Source organism: Lepisma saccharinum, chromosome 18, assembly GCF_977018435.1.
Source record: "Lepisma saccharinum chromosome 18, izLepSacc3.1, whole genome shotgun sequence".
Classification (NCBI taxonomy): domain Eukaryota; kingdom Metazoa; phylum Arthropoda; class Insecta; order Zygentoma; family Lepismatidae; genus Lepisma; species Lepisma saccharinum.
Genome location: NC_139246.1, coordinates 56,971,474 through 56,988,509, shown reverse-complemented (window position 1 = coordinate 56,988,509; position 17,036 = coordinate 56,971,474). Strand labels below are relative to the sequence as shown.

Genomic DNA, 17,036 nt, shown 5'->3' with positions numbered 1-17,036 from the left:
ATTTAGATAATTTTGAACTTGATAAAGGGGTAGATATAACATTAGAACATCAAAAATTCTTCCTTCAATTGCTATGATGATATCTATAAACTCCAGCATTCATAATCTCTCCAGCACCTATAGTACTCGGTACACCGCTTAAAAACTCAAAGTCAGTAATTGCATGCATCTGACAGCAAGGTTATAGTTAAGACAACCAAACCCCACGGATATTTCATTATCGTTTACATCCGAGGAAAATAACTTTACTGCAAGTTCAAGTACATGAACAAGATAGTGCCGAAGTTATTTTTTCATCATTAATGGGAGATACTGTTGAACATAGAAGACAATTCATCCAAGCAAATGCTTTGAGTCACTTCACTTTCTTCGGGGATCTTCTCTTGAGCGGTCAGCTGTACATGGGTGCCACAAAATATTTTACAAAGGGTTAAAATCGAAAATTCGTGTCTTTAATTGGGTGTATTCATGTATGTGTAACAAAGAAACTTTTTAAGGAAAAGAGATACTTGTATGAAGTAACTGGTAGAAAATAAGAAAAATTAGAAAATTAAAGAAGCCATACATCCACATAAAAGACACACACACAGAGGGAGGAAGATAATTTTGAAGCTACGCAAAGAAACACTCAGGAAGAATGAGGGAAGTAGAGATGGGGTAGGGAGAGAGAGAGAGAGAGACAGACAGACAGACAGACAGACAGAGAGAGAGAGAGCGGAGAGAGAGATAAGGAAGAAAAAGATAGAATATGGGAAGGAAAACATAGAGAAAGAATTAATCAAGAAGAGACACACTTACGAAGAGATTCTAAAAATGAAACCTGAGGAAAATAAGTTCAAAAGCTAGAAATAAGATACAAGAAAAAAGAGAAAGAAATTGGAAAGTGCTGGGAGAGCTACCGATAAAGTTCCCTGTGCATATAGCACCATTCAATGAAGGCACATATATAGGATGTAAGGAAAGGCCCCACACATTCTCGATCTTGGCCATTTTGGAGGTGATGTGATCAGCACCACGTTCCGGCCGCCTTTATCCCCCCTCCCCAGGGTTGACCCTAGGTACCCATTCATTTGAGGCTGGGTGAGCTCCATAGCCGCTCTATGCAGGGACAAGCTCGGAAAAATTCCCATCTTAGATCACCCACCCCTGGAATCGAACCCAGTCTCCCGCGTGGCAGTCAGACGCCCTACCGAACAGACCATCACAGCTCCCAAATACCTGGGAGAAGTAATTTAAAAATAGTAAATTTATCTTTATTCCAAGGAGTCACATGAGCCCCCCTTAGAAGTGTTCATTTGTGTATGTAAGTGTTTATCAAATACATCCATACGTTAAAAGACAAAAGTGGTCTTAATTCAACAACTTTTCAAAACCTTTCTCAGTTCGCGATCTAATAAGCACCCTAATATTACATTTTCTATCCCAGGGTTGGAAACCAATTTAGAAATTTAGAGGTAGGAAAGAAAATTCAGAAAGGGCGTGGAGTGGTTCACTGGCTCCCCTTCAAGTCGAACTCTCTGGCCATAATTCATTTTACTCCTTGAAACACAATAAAGACACTTACCTAGTTTCCCACCGCAACTGTTATGGAGCTATATTGATACATGATATGCATTGTAACATGATAGTTACAAATGCATACCTTCTCTGGTTTCTCTATTCAGTCAGCTACAAAAGGTGACTCTCATGGCAACAATTCTATTCTCTATTCTTTGAACACCGCACATTGTTGAGTTACTTTCTACCCAACGAGTTCGGAAATAAACTCCCCATTACGTGGGTAATCACCCAATTTGTCTTATATTTTGAATACAATAGAACTATATAGGCTAAGAATTTCGCTACATTTTCCACTCACATAATCATTCAAAACAATTTTTCAACAATTGAAAGAGAAATGTTGGTGTCCCTATGTGCCTACAAAAATCTTTAAAACCATTTCTACGCTGTTTTTTTTTAATCCGACCAGTAATTCAGAGATAATTCCATTTTTGAAAAAAAGAATAGTATATCGCAAATATACATTTTTTTGGGTTAAAATAGACACTGTCGAGTCAATACAAGGTGTGAAATCATTGAAGATTAGTGAGCGGGAAGGAAGATCACAAATATGATTATTATATGATATACGTACATATTTATAACGTTATTAAATATAAAAGTAAATTAAATATTTGAAAATGCATCATTATTAAATACAAAGGAATAATAAATGTGTTACTTTCGTACATATCAGATATTTATAAAGTAACAAAGTAATTCCTTTATTAGCTGGTTCAAGATGTCAATAAATTACAAAATAGTTAAAAATAATATTATTATCTATAAGTTTGTGTTCAGTTTTTGCTTTCTATGAATATTAATCAATTACATTCCATAATTATAATATTTGTATTGCAGTCTTAATTTTATTGTGCGTATAAGTGATATTGGTGTGGATCTGTTAATGATATCGTGAAAGGGAGGGAAGTGAGAGGAGTGATAGAGAGAGATAAATAGCATGCAACTCTCAAAGACACAATACTTTTTGTGTGTATTTCGATATTATCGGTAAAGTATATTTGAAGTCGAAATTAATTGCTCATCTTTTGTTGTTGTAACACAAACTCTCTTCACCAGAATTTTTTGGTTGGGATGATGATATTAGAGGCCAAGGTTGTTGGTTCGGGGGGGATCTCCCCTGTCCCCCCTCAGGATTTCGCACCCTTGTCAATACATTAAAACAATTACAAGCATTCAAAATTCAATTCTTAAGAGATAAATTTATGAAGCATTTTAACAATTCCTCAAATCCTATCCTGAATAAACTCTGAATACTGAAAAGAGAAAATCAAAACAATTCAAAGAGGAGATTAAAGAGAGATTATAATGAAACTGTAGAATTAAATCGGGGAGTGGACGTACTGTTTAAAGTAGAACCAAAGGTGTCGAAAGGTCTTCTGCTCTGTCTCTTGAATTAACCACTACCATAAGGATGGATGATGAACTGATGAAGTAGATGATGGATGAAGGGACAAACACAATAATACACTCATGCCTTGACCGAAGCAGAAAATATACATTTTAAGAGATGGCATCTTGTCCAAGTAAATATTGGAACCAGTCTCATGATAAAACTACTATCAAAGAAGTAAAATATACTTGATAATAATAAGGAGAGAGTATCCAGTAAGGTAGTGGAGTAGCTAATATTAACACAAATAAGGACAGAAATTGCAATTTAGATCATATACATCTGATTAAAAAGTACTCAAGTACTTGTCCCAAAACTGTCATAATCAATGTGAAATCTTTAGACCCCCTACTGGCAGTGGCGGCGATTAGGTGGGGGACAGTTGCCCCCCCCCCCCCAGTTTTGGCACCTTGCCCCTTCCGGTTTATAACCCAATTGCCGCCACTGATACTAGAAATGGGCAAATGAGCCCAAGAACCTAAGGAATCGAAGTCCAATGTAACCTGATCTTGCAGAACGCAATGTAACATTTTTGGTGGAATGGGATATAGCAATTGCAAGAACACAGCCGCAAATATATGATCGCTCTCTGATGCCATAGGCGGATCTAGAATTTTTCCTGAGATATGTGCAGAACATGCTGTAAGCTTGTAAGACCTACAATTGAAAAATAAAATGTTCATATCTTTTTCAGTTATTAAAAATTCGTATGTGGGTATATAATATTCACATCAAAATAATTACAAGGGTTCGTTTTATGCCTTTATGGCCAGATAAACTAACAGCAACTGGACCTTGAAAGTAGCCGAACCACTATACAAAGTAAATCCACCAGAAAAGATCTCAGATCCTTTTAACCCATTTATTTCCACCGCCCCATTTCTGAGCGGTTGTTATTTTTTTTCCAAAATATTAAAAGTGAGTACAGTGTGATTTTTCAGTCGTGATTGTATTGTATCTGGCTACATTGCGAACGCTATTTGGAATTGGAAACCTACTTCGTTGTGTATGCAGACTGAAGAAGAAGTTGACGATTTTTCTTGCTGATCTCAACAATGGAAAAGTAAGTGAGTATTTACTCTTTATTGTAGCATTTAAGTTTGGTACAAGTTATCAACAAATGCACAAAGAATTGTTGAATACGTTTGTACAATTGATAATTACAAATTATGTATATTACATGAGCGCAAATCGTATAAATATGATGCCCCAGATCTGGGACAGTGGGAACTACCGGGTACATTGACTTAACGCCCACTTTTCTAGCTGTAGGAATGTATCGGATTGTTGCAATAAATGTGAAGTATTAGTTACTTGTTATAAGTTTTAATATGCAAGAGTATGTCCGGGATGTTTTGGATAAAAAAAGTATTTTTCATTTACAGTCACTATTTGCAAGTGGCTAAAATCTTGTGTTCCAATTTTCATTGCATACTAACATTGGATGACATTGCCAGAATTCTAGAAGAAGAGGAGAAGTTACTAGATGAAGCTGTTTATCTTGAGCCACCAGAGAACCATCTTATCTCCGATGCAGACAGTGAAGATGATGACCTGAATCCATACATGAATCACCTAAGCGGCAACCAGTTATGAGCATGTGCAGAACTGCGTGCCCAAACCATTGATGATGGAAAGAAAGGTATAGTAGATTTAGTATTAGATGCACCAAATTATGAACCAAAAGACCATGCATCAGACAAAATTGTTCTTTCTGAACTAGAAAAGTATGAAAGAGCTTCAGGGCCTCCCCCATGGCGCAGTGGTAGCGTCATTACCTTGTAATCGAGGGGTCCCGGGTTCGATACCCGGTGGAGGCACAAGTGGTTCGGATCCCACTTTAAACTGTAGGTCCAGTCCCGATTAGCCTTACTGTGCATAAAGTGGACTTAAAACACCAACTCAAACCAAAGAGCTTCAGCTCCCAAGAAAGCCAAAATCCCTGCACACTACAGGTAATGGAAAAGTACAGACATACCTCCTGCTCCTGAACTTACTTGGGATCGATCCGCTGGGTTGGAAAATGATTATACTCCAATTGAACTTTTCGAAGAAAAAATTTATGAAGTTGTACAATTTATTGCAGATAGCTGCAACAATTATGCTCTTCAAAAGGGAAATACCAAATTCAAAATTAACTCTAATGAAGTCAAAGTATTTTTGGGAATTTTATTGTTGAGTGAGTATTGTACTGTCAATAGATATCGAATGTGCTGGGAAGCGTCACCAGATACACACAATGAAGCAGTTTCCAAAGCTATGTCAAGGAACACATTTGAGGATATGCTTAAATATTACATGTGTGTGATAATGGAAATCTGGATCCATGAGATAAGTTCGCCAAAATACGTCCTCTTTGGACAATGCTGAATAAAAGGTGGTTGGAGTTCTTTCACCAAGATGCTAATTTGTGTGTGGATGAAGCTATGGTGCCGTACTATGGTCAACATGGCACCAAATAACACTTACATGGCAAACCAATTCGTTTTGGCTATAAAGTATGGTGTCTTTGCAACAAGCTTGGTTACCTTATTCAAGCGAACCTTACCAAGGCGCTGGAACATGGAACACCAATCCAAATATAGGTGTTGGAGGATCAGTTGTTATAAATTTCGTACAAAGCTTTCCAAAACAAAATAATTTAGCATTTACATAGATAATTATTTCACGTCTCTTAAGTTGATAGAAGAATTGAAACAATCAGGTCATTTCTGCACAGGAACAATCAAAGCAAGCCGAGTTGAAGATGCTCCACTTTAAAATCCAGTATCAATGAAAAAGAAGCCACTCGGATATTTCTCTCAAACAACTGACACAATCACTGGTATTACGTTGGTTAGATATCATGACAATAATATTGTCACCGTAGCTTCTTCAATTACTGGCGTAGCGCCAATAGGTAAGGCAAGACGATACAGTTTCAAAGAAAGAAAACACTGTGAGGTGCAGGTTCCAATATGTGTTGCAAATTACAACTGTTACATGGGAGGTGTAAACAGGCTAGATGAAAATGTAGCTTCATATAGAGTCCACATTCGCAAGAAAGAATGGTATTACCAACTTATTGCATTTCCCCTGAATGTTTCAGTAAATAATGCATGCCAAATATATCGCTTAACACTTCAAGGGAAATCTGACGGAATGGACTTGCACAATTTTACAAGATATATTGTTCAAACCTATCTAGCTAAATCCAGTACTACAGTATCTCCTGGACCATCTGCAAAAAGTCTAAAGAAAAGAGTTTGTGACGATATCCGACTTGATGGACAAGATCATTTCATCGTCAAGAATGAAACACAAATAAAATGTGCTGAGTGCCACAAAAACACAACCAGAAAGTGCAAGAAGTGCGACATATGAACTGCTTTCAGACATTCCACTCTCGCTAAAGTCTACAGAGTTTCAATTCTTTATGTTACTACTAAAACTTCAAGATACACATACTGATAAATGGACATAAATACATGCAGTGAGATATTTTATATTTTATTTTTTACTCATATTTTCAAATGGTTTGTAAACAAGATAGAAAATGTACAAGGAAAGTGTAAATATATAGCATTGTATGTACAGGAACATGTGCCCTTTCATTCCCACTGCCCCAAAACTGGGGCAGTGTGCAATCGTTTTACCTGTTCCCATTCATTCTCACTGCCCCATTTTTGGGGCGGTTTATTACGTCACCCCTGTAACTGAAAAAAATAATTTGGTGATAAAACAACCATGTCCATATGAGTGCTATATTATCATATAACCACTTTATTGCATATATATAAATTATGGGAACAAATTGATTAATCTTTATATGATAGCTTGTTTGTTTGAGTTTGATTGTTTGATTGATTCATTGAGTATGTGTTTTAAGTCCACTTTATGCACAGATTGGCTAATCGGGACTCTCCTACAGTTTAAAGTGAGATCGTAAACACTGTGTAATGTACCTCCACCTGCTATCGAACCTGGGACCCCTTGATCGCAAAGCGATGACTTTGTCACTACACCATCGGGGAGGCCCTCATAATATGATAGCATTAGTAGAGTTTTGTAATATATAAGTATTTTTACTTTATTTATATTGAAAATGATTTACTTAAAGAAAAAGATGAGCTTCAGATTTCGATTACTCAGAAGGAACTGCCACAAAGCTTGTAAATGTATGACATAGAATACTTTCCTTTTGTCCCAGCTGAGCAGTTAACGTTATTGCTTGTATTAACAAGTCCTGGATTCAATTTCCAGTGTCGACTTATTTAAGTGTCTGGTAAATCAATTCCCGATGAATGCTATTCTGATAGCCTTTGTTTCTTCTTGCCACGTAGAAAAAACTCTTCCCATACTTTTTTTCGGTTGTAATGTATTGGTAGATATAAATTATTTTTATAGTATCTAATCATTTTTGGGAGGGATACGTGGCCCCGCACCGCTCCCACTAAATTCGCCAATAGTAGTTATGGTACCGCCTTGAGTCCGATAAATCAATTGATTGGAAAAGATCGATCAAAGATCAATTGATGACGTAGCGCTATTGTTCTTTTTTTTTGATGACGTCATAAGAAGGGGCGTGGCTTATTTTGTAAGGATGATTTTGATTGGTTGTGACGTCATAAATGGGTGGGGCTTATTTTGTAAGAAGCGTCTTGATTGGATGATGGAATTCGGGTTTTTCCCGTGACGTCGGGAGTTTCCGGCGTCTGAAAACAGATGGCGTTGATGAGTCAGAAAGTCTGGGTTGGGAGGAGGAAAAGTAGGCGACGCGGTTGGTTTTCTCGTAATTGGAGTACGTGTTTCCGGTGTCTGAAAACAAATGGCGTTGATGAGTCAGAAAGTCTTGGTTGGGAGGAGGAAAAGTAGGCGACGCGGTGACGGTAGGTTTTCTGGTAATTGGAGTACGTGTTTCCGGTGTCTGACAACAGATGGCGTTGATGAGTCAGAAATTCTGGGAATTTTGTTGTTTCCGTTGTTTGAAGAGAGATGGCGTTCATGAGTCATTGATCTTTGATCGATCTTTGCCAATCAATTGATTTATCGGACTCAACGGGGTACATAACCGTGGGAATCACGTGACTTTGTGACGTCACAAAATGGAAGTCACGTGACCAGATTATATTATTAATTTATTATTAATTGAAATATTATTATTATTATTATTATGAAGTGTTTTAATTTCTGGGACGCCATTTTGTTTTTGTGATGTTATTTTGGTGTGTGACATCATATATAAATTGGAGTACGTGTTTCCGGTGTTTGAAAACAGATGGCGTTGATGAGTCTGAAATTCTCGGATTATTATTATTATTATTATTATTATTATTATTATTATTAATTGTTTTTATTTCTGTGACGACATTTTGTTTTGGTTATGTTATTTTGGTTTGTGACGTCATATATAAATTGGAGTACGTGTTTCCGGTGTTTCAAAACAGATATTGTTGATGAGTATGAAATTCCCCGATTATTATTATTATTATTATTATTATGAAATAATAACCATTCTAACGAAAGGTCTCGACGTGCAGATTACAAATATGTAATCAGATCCGCTCTACGTCAATTAGGGGAGGAGCTAGAGCGATTTGAAAATTTCGATTTTTGCAACTCATATGAGTCAGGAAGACATCTGCGTTGAATAACAGAATGTGTCACTGCTAAAAACCATCTTGTAAAGACGGTTAATTGATTCCGAGAATTTACATGAGCCTTCGTATCAGTCAGAAAAACATCTGCTGAAGACGTTTGACGATTTCTGAGAATTGTACTGGTAGCATGTAGATTAAAATGTGTAAGTCGTGTCCACGTAATAAATAGAGCGTTGCACTATACTATGAATATTGTAAGAAATAATGCTGATTTAGAAGCCGTAAAATGTAGCATAATACTGATGGACCCCACTGTACATGGGGTTTTTAAAGGTAGTATGAATTCACAATCCGCTAATCCTTTTTATACCACCCTTCCGATCTACGTCATCGATACACATTGCTCGCATCCGTTCCCGCAAAGCGCTAACGCCCACGTGCCTCTCCTATCTTCTTCCTGTCCTGGTACACTATACACAGTCACTTCTTCCGCGAAACCTACTCGTTTTGCTCTCTTTATTTTCTTTACATCTAGACTCTCCGACTCTTTTTCTTTTTTTGCTGTTTTTCCTCCATTATATGCTAGCAGACTTTTATTCTCCTTTTCTTTGACAGTATGATGATGTCATAACCTCTTCTTAATCACCAGACACATTACCATTCCACCCACCCATCCCAACAAACACGCCACACATATCAGTCACTAATTCCAAGAATTGTAGCTATACACTCACACACCATCTGCTCTCATCCATTAACACCCGGGAAAACCTATCACCACACGGACAAAGACATCACACCAAAGCCGTTCGTAACAAACACCATTTGTTCTTGTCCATTAACAGTCTGCAACCCTTGGCTCCATTCCAAGGTCAAGGGTCAAGAAGTATATATTACATACGTATATATATTTATAGAATACTTTTTTCCGCAAATTACATAACCGATATTATAATATGCACCCTTATTAGTGGAGAGCTCAGTGCATAAAACGGATTTTCAACATCAGTTCCATCCGGCACCCGATAGATCAGCCTCGGTGCATAAAACGGATTTCGAATACCAGTTGAACCCGTCATTCGTTAAGAGTCTGGATATGAGATCACGGCGTTTTTGTGTGAGGCACAACAGTTCCTTGATGGTGTTTGCAGGAGTTCCTTGATGATTGTCGCAGGAGTTCCTTGTTCCGTGTCGACTCAACTTCTTCAACGAGGAACGAGTGATGCCTCTTAAATGAATATAACGTAAAATGTGAAATGTCCTACGGATTGAAATTCTTTACATCTAGACTCTCCGACTCTTTTTTTCTCTTTTTGCTGTTTTTCCTCCATTATATGCTAGCAGACTTTTATTCTCCTTTTCTTTGACAGTATGATGATGTCATAACCTCTTCTTAATCACCAGACACATTACCATTCCACCCACCCATCCCAACAAACACGCCACACATATCAGTCACTAATTCCAAGAATTGTAGCTATACACTCACACACCATCTGCTCTCATCCATTAACACCCGGGAAAACCTATCACCACACGGACAAAGACATCACACCAAAGCCGTTCGTAACAAACACCATTTGTTCTTGTCCATTAACAGTCTGCAACCCTTGGCTCCATTCCAAGGTCAAGGGTCAAGAAGTATATATTACATACGTATATATATTTATAGAATACTTTTTTCCGCAAATTACATAACCGATATTATAATATGCACCCTTATTAGTGGAGAGCTCAGTGCATAAAACGGATTTTCAACATCAGTTCCATCCGGCACCCGATAGATCAGCCTCGGTGCATAAAACGGATTTCGAATACCAGTTGAACCCGTCATTCGTTAAGAGTCTGGATATGAGATCACGGCGTTTTTGTGTGAGGCACAACAGTTCCTTGATGGTGTTTGCAGGAGTTCCTTGATGATTGTCGCAGGAGTTCCTTGTTCCGTGTCGACTCAACTTCTTCAACGAGGAACGAGTGATGCCTCTTAAATGAATATAACGTAAAATGTGAAATGTCCTACGGATTGAAATTCTTTACATCTAGACTCTCCGACTCTTTTTTTCTCTTTTTGCTGTTTTTCCTCCATTATATGCTAGCAGACTTTTATTCTCCTTTTCTTTGACAGTATGATGATGTCATAACCTCTTCTTAATCACCAGACACATTACCATTCCACCCACCCATCCCAACAAACACGCCACACATATCAGTCACTAATTCCAAGAATTGTAGCTATACACTCACACACCATCTGCTCTCATCCATTAACACCCGGGAAAACCTATCACCACACGGACAAAGACATCACATCAAAGCCGTTCGTAACAAACACCATTTGTTCTTGTCCATTAACAGTCTGCAACCCTTGGCTCCATTCCAAGGTCAAGGGTCAAGAAGTATATATTACATACGTATATATATTTATAGAATACTTTTTTCCGCAAATTATATAACCGATATTATAATATGCACTTTTATTAGTGGAGAGCTCAGTGCATAAAACGGATTTTCAACATCAGTTCAATCCGGCACCCGATAGATCAGCCTCGGTGCATAAAACGGATTTCGAATACCAGTTGAACCCGTCATTCGTTAAGAGTCTGGATATGAGATCACGGCGTTTTTGTGTGAGGCACAACAGTTCCTTGATGGTGTTTGCAGGAGTTCCTTGATGATTGTCGGAGGAGTTCCTTGTTCCGTGTCGACTCAACTTCTTCAACGAGGAACGAGTGATGCCTCTTAAATGAATATAACGTAAAATGTGAAATGTCCTACGGATTGAACTAGTGTTTGAAATCCGTTTGTGCACCGGGGGTAATCGGTACAGAAATATACGACGGCATGGTAGAAAATGTGGAATCCTCTTAAGGGCTGATCGATTGATTGAACTCATGTTTGAAATCCGTCTTATGCACCATAAAGTAGAATGTGTAAAATGTTCCGAATTTTCAAGCTGTTATTTTGCCGAATAAAATACAGCATAATACTTATTGAGCCCGCTGTACATGGTGTTCTTAAAAAGAAAACAAATATTGGTAGTATGTATTGTAAATAGAGTAAAATGTGTAAGTTTTTTCTGAATTTTGAATCTCTTATTTCTTCGAATAAAAGAGCATAATACTTATGGAGCCCGCTGTACATGGTGTTCTTAAAATGAAAACAAATATTGGTAGTATGTATTGTAAATAGAGTAAAATGTGTAAGTCGTGTCGCTTTCTCTTATTGCCTCGAACGCGTTCGAGGCATAAGAGACGAATTTTAAAGGCGGGTAGGCGGTTGTTTCCAACTTTTAAATGTTTATATTGTGTAAGGAATGTGCTATCAGATTAAAATGTGAAGGTACGTGCCAATGGTGGTAGTGGGAAAATGTTGAGAATGAAAGAGATTATATTTTTTACTGCACTTTTGCGTTTTCTTTTCCATTCGATGCACACAGATCTGCGATAAAGCAATTGAACACAACACAAAACCTTTGATTAGCAGAAAACTGAACAGTAAACTGACTTTTGACTACAAGTTTGAAAATATTAAAGGGATCCCTGGTTCGATACTCGATGACATTCGCCTACAGACATCTTATATTCCCCTTATATGTATTTTTCGTACCTTGATAAGCAAAACCGTTGGAACAATCTGGAGGACTTAATAGTGAATAGGGAAAACAGTTGTGAATGAATGGACGTAAGAAATGGGCGTGTGTTGAATTTGATCAGAGAACAAACTTTTTATAATATTGAGCATGAATAATTATCCGAAAATGTTCCAGGGCGAATTATGTTTTTGGAAATTGAACAGTTTCTACACGTCATGTGATATATTGTTACAAATCGGATGATTGGTGATTGAAAAATGTGTCAAGACGGATTTGTTATCACTTAAGTGATATTTGTAATCCGTTTTATGCGCCAAGTTTGATCGATATCCTAATTGACGCCTGTAGGCCCTATCCCATTGCTATTATTATACAACCTGATTTCTACCATGGCCTCGTATATTTCTGTCCCGATCAGCCTAATTGCATAAAGTGAATTCTGTCCCGATTAACCTATCCGTGCATAAAGCGGAATCCACTTCGATACTTTCTGCTCGCGAATAACCTCAGTGTATAAAGTTGTTTCTGTCCTGATTAACCTATCTGTGCATAAAGCGGACTTTAAACAGCGGTTCAATCCACATAGATACATTCTGCTCCCGATTAACCATACATTCTACTTCCGATTAGCCTCAGTGCATAAAGTTAATTCACTCTCTTTATTTACTATACAAAATACACACATTCACACACCGAACATTTCAATATTTTATTCAATGCTGCTAAGGGAATAATATTGTGCAGGGGAACTATGGATAAAATCCGCACCCCGATTTCCGCTGGCACCTTCTCGATTCTTTCGGCTGCAAGTGTTCAATTTTCTGATGCCTGTGCATCTGTAGCAGGATGTGACAAGGAACATAGTGTGAACCAACTTATGTTTTTATGGAGACTCTGAGAGGAAGTTTTTGCTATCTCAGGCATGCAGACCCTACAAGAAAGTTGCATCCGTTCCGTTAATGACGAAACCCTACACGTATCTAATATGTGCATATGTTCCGACCATCACTGCAGACAGTTTTTATTCTTCTGTAACGTCTTTATCAGTACAGTGCAAAGATGGAGGGAAAGAATTTGCTACGTATAGTGCAACGCAATAATAATAGCATTACTTTTGTATGTAAACACAGCTCTATTTATTACTTGGACACGACTTGCACATTTTACTCTATTTACAATACATACTACCAATATTTGTTTTCATTTTAAGAACACCATGTACAGTGGACTCCATAAGTATTTTGCTGTATTTTATTCGACGAAATAAGAACTTCAAAATTCTGAAAAACTTACACATTTTGCTCAATTTACAATACATATTACGCATATTTGTTTTCATTTTAAGAACACCATGTACAGCGGGCTTCATAAATATTTTGCTGTATTTTCTTCGACGAAATAAGAACTTCAAAATTCACAAACACTTACACATTTTACTTAATTTACAATACATACTACCCATATTTGTTTTCATTTTAAAAACACCGTGTACAGTGCGCTCCATACGTTTTATGGAGCAAATCCAAACTAGGGGAGCAAAGTGACAAAACTGAGGCAGGGACAGTTTACTTTTCCTCGCAGGTGCGTTTTAGCATACTGCGGGGCCACAAATGATAAAAAGTGGATAGACGAACCAAATTCTTAACGACAAATGCGAAGGTACATATTGCGCTCTATGTATGTTTTCTACAAAATCACCGACTACTGACGCATTTCTTTTCCTTTCAATAATGAAGCTGAATATCTTTACCAATGTGTCCACCTTCACTTCATGCATATTTAGGGTGATTGGAACCGGGGTCTATTTTTGGCTCGATTGCTGCTTAATTTCAGTTTTATGCACATATAGGGTAATTGGGACAGGACCCCGGGGATATCCAGAATTGGATGTGTTATGGGCAATTCGAGATCATATTTGGAATATTTGGTACACCAAGTGGACGTCATCTAGACAATATACTTCCGTTAGACATTTTTGTACGTACTTCGGTTATAGTGTGGATACAAAAAATACATTTTAGACTACATTTGAATCTTATCTGGACACGATTTAGATATGAATAAAACTTGTTCTTTTTAACATTTTCTGGGTGTTCTATTTTTGGCTCGATTGCTGCTTAATTTCAGTTTTATGCACATATAGGGTAATTGGGACAGGACCCTGGGGATATCCAGAATTGGATATGTTATGGGCAATTCGAGATCATATTTGGAATATTTTGTACACCAAGTGGGTGGACGTTATGTAGACAATATACTTCCGTTAGACATTTTTGTACGTACTTTGGTTATAGTGTGGATACAAAAAATACATTTTAGACTACATTTGAATCTTATCTGGACACGATTTAGATATGAATAAAACTAGTTCTTTTTTAACATTTTCTGGGTGTTATTGGAATGTACAAAAGATGTTTCCTGTTTGGAACATATGGAAATTTTCGTAGCATTGTGTGGATATAACAAAAACTCTTTAAACATTTATTATAACCCTATTAGGACACCTTTTATATATCAAATAGCTGTATCCTTAACTGAATTGCATAATTCTTACTAAATCGTGTGTGCACAAGAATTTACTCTCCATTTGTAAGAAACATATATGGAACTACAGGAATATCATTTGGATTATATTTAGAAGAATTTTGAACACATCACATTCAAACTTAGCGGTGTTTAATATCCATACACCTCTCAATATTTCAAAACATTTTCAAAACTCTCCGCCGCCACACATTATTTTAAATCCAACCAATAACACCCTTACCCTTTTTCAATATTTTTGGTATACCCCTGAACTTTAACTCCTTTCCGAAAATGTAGTATGTTCCTTAATACTTACTTCCATTTTTACAATATTCATAGTATAGTGCAACGCAATAATAATAACATTACTTTTGTATGTAAACACCGTTCTATTTATTACTTGGACACGACTTACACATTTTACTCTATTTACAATACATACTACCAATATTTGTTTTCATTTTAAGAACACCATGTACAGCGGGCTCCATAAGTATTATGCTCTTTTATTCGAAGAAATAAGAGATTCAAAATTCAGAAAAAACTTACACATTTTACTCTATTTACAATACATACTACCAATATTTGTTTTCTTTTTAAGAACACCATGTACAGCGGGCTCAATAAGTATTATGCTGTATTTTATTCGGCAAAATAACAGCTTGAAAATTCGGAACATTTTACACATTCTACTTTATGGTGCATAAGACGGATTTCAAACATCAGTTCAATCAATCGATCAGCCCTTAAGAGGATTCCACATTTTCTACCATGCCGTCGTATATTTCTGTACCGATTACCCCCGGTGCATAAACGGATTTCAAACACTAGTTCAATCCGTAGGACATTTCACATTTTACGTTATATTCATTTAAGAGGCATCACTCGTTCCTCGTTGAAGAAGTTGAGTCGACACGGAACAAGGAACTCCTGCGACAATCATCAAGGAACTCCTGCAAACACCATCAAGGAACTGTTGTGCCTCACACAAAAACGCCGTGATCTCATATCCAGACTCTTAACGAATGACGGGTTCAACTGGTATTCGAAATCCGTTTTATGCACCGAGGCTGATCTATCGGGTGCCGGATTGAACTGATGTTGAAAATCCGTTTTATGCACTGAGCTCTCCACTAATAAGGGTGCATATTATAATATCGGTTATATAATTTGCGGAAAAAAGTATTCTATAAATATATATACGTATGTAATATATACTTCTTGACCCTTGACCTTGGAATGGAGCCAAGGGTTGCAGACTGTTAATGGACAAGAACAAATGGTGTTTGTTACGAACGGCTTTGGTGTGATGTCTTTGTCCGTGTGGTGATAGGTTTTCCCGGGTGTTAATGGATGAGAGCAGATGGTGTGTGAGTGTATAGCTACAATTCTTGGAATTAGTGACTGATATGTGTGGCGTGTTTGTTGGGATGGGTGGGTGGAATGGTAATGTGTCTGGTGATTAAGAAGAGGTTATGACATCATCATACTGTCAAAGAAAAGGAGAATAAAAGTCTGCTAGCATATAATGGAGGAAAAACAGCAAAAAGAGAAAAAAGAGTCGGAGAGTCTAGATGTAAAGAAAATAAAGAGAGCAAAACGAGTAGGTTTCGCGGAAGAAGTGACTGTGTATAGTGTACCAGGACAGGAAGAAGATAGGAGAGGCACGTGGGCGTTGGACGCTTTGCGGGAACGGATGCGAGCAATGTGTATCGATGACGTAGATCGGAAGGGTGGTATAAAAAGGATTAGCGGATTGTGAATTCATACTACCAATAGTTATTTTCATTTTAAAAACCCCATGTACAGTGGGGTCCATCAGTATTATGCTACATTTTACGGCTTCTAAATCAGCATTATTTCTTACAATATTCATAGTATAGTGCAACGCTCTATTTATTACGTGGACACGACTTACACATTTTAATCTACATGCTACCAGTACAATTCTCAGAAATCGTCAAACGTCTTCAGCAGATGTTTTTCTGACTGATACGAAGGCTCATGTAAATTCTCGGAATCAATTAACCGTCTTTACAAGATGGTTTTTAGCAGTGACACATTCTGTTATTCAACGCAGATGTCTTCCTGACTCATGTGAGTTGCAAAAATCGAAATTTTCAAATCGCTCTAGCTCCTCCCCTAATTGACGTAGAGCGGATCTTATTACATATTTGTAATCTGCACGTCAAGACCTTTCGTTAGAATGGTCGGAAGGTGGGTATACGATTGCAAATAAAGAAATTAGGAAACCGCGTTGCAAAAAATGATACCAGATGTCCGTCTCTATAAGGAAGTCTTGTTCGTAGAACATGTGCTGACACGGAACAAGGAACTTCTGTGAAATTCATCAAGGAACTGTTGTGCCTCACAAAAACGTCGTGAT

At 37.4% G+C, this 17,036-nt stretch overlaps 1 protein-coding gene across 5 annotated transcripts in view; it reads right to left on the bottom strand.

The window, feature by feature from the left end:
- LOC146002589 (uncharacterized) overlaps window positions 1-17,036 on the bottom strand; it is a 111,138-nt gene that overhangs the window by 15,156 nt on the left and 78,946 nt on the right. Inside the window, exon 1 of one of the 5 annotated variants that reach the window (XM_083140529.1) lies at window positions 1,565-1,688. The exons of the other annotated variants lie outside the window; for them this stretch is intronic. The gene's annotated coding sequence lies outside the window, so the exon portion shown is untranslated. Of the gene's footprint in view, window positions 1-1,564; window positions 1,689-17,036 lie in introns of those variants that run through there. 5 annotated transcript variants of the gene reach the window in all.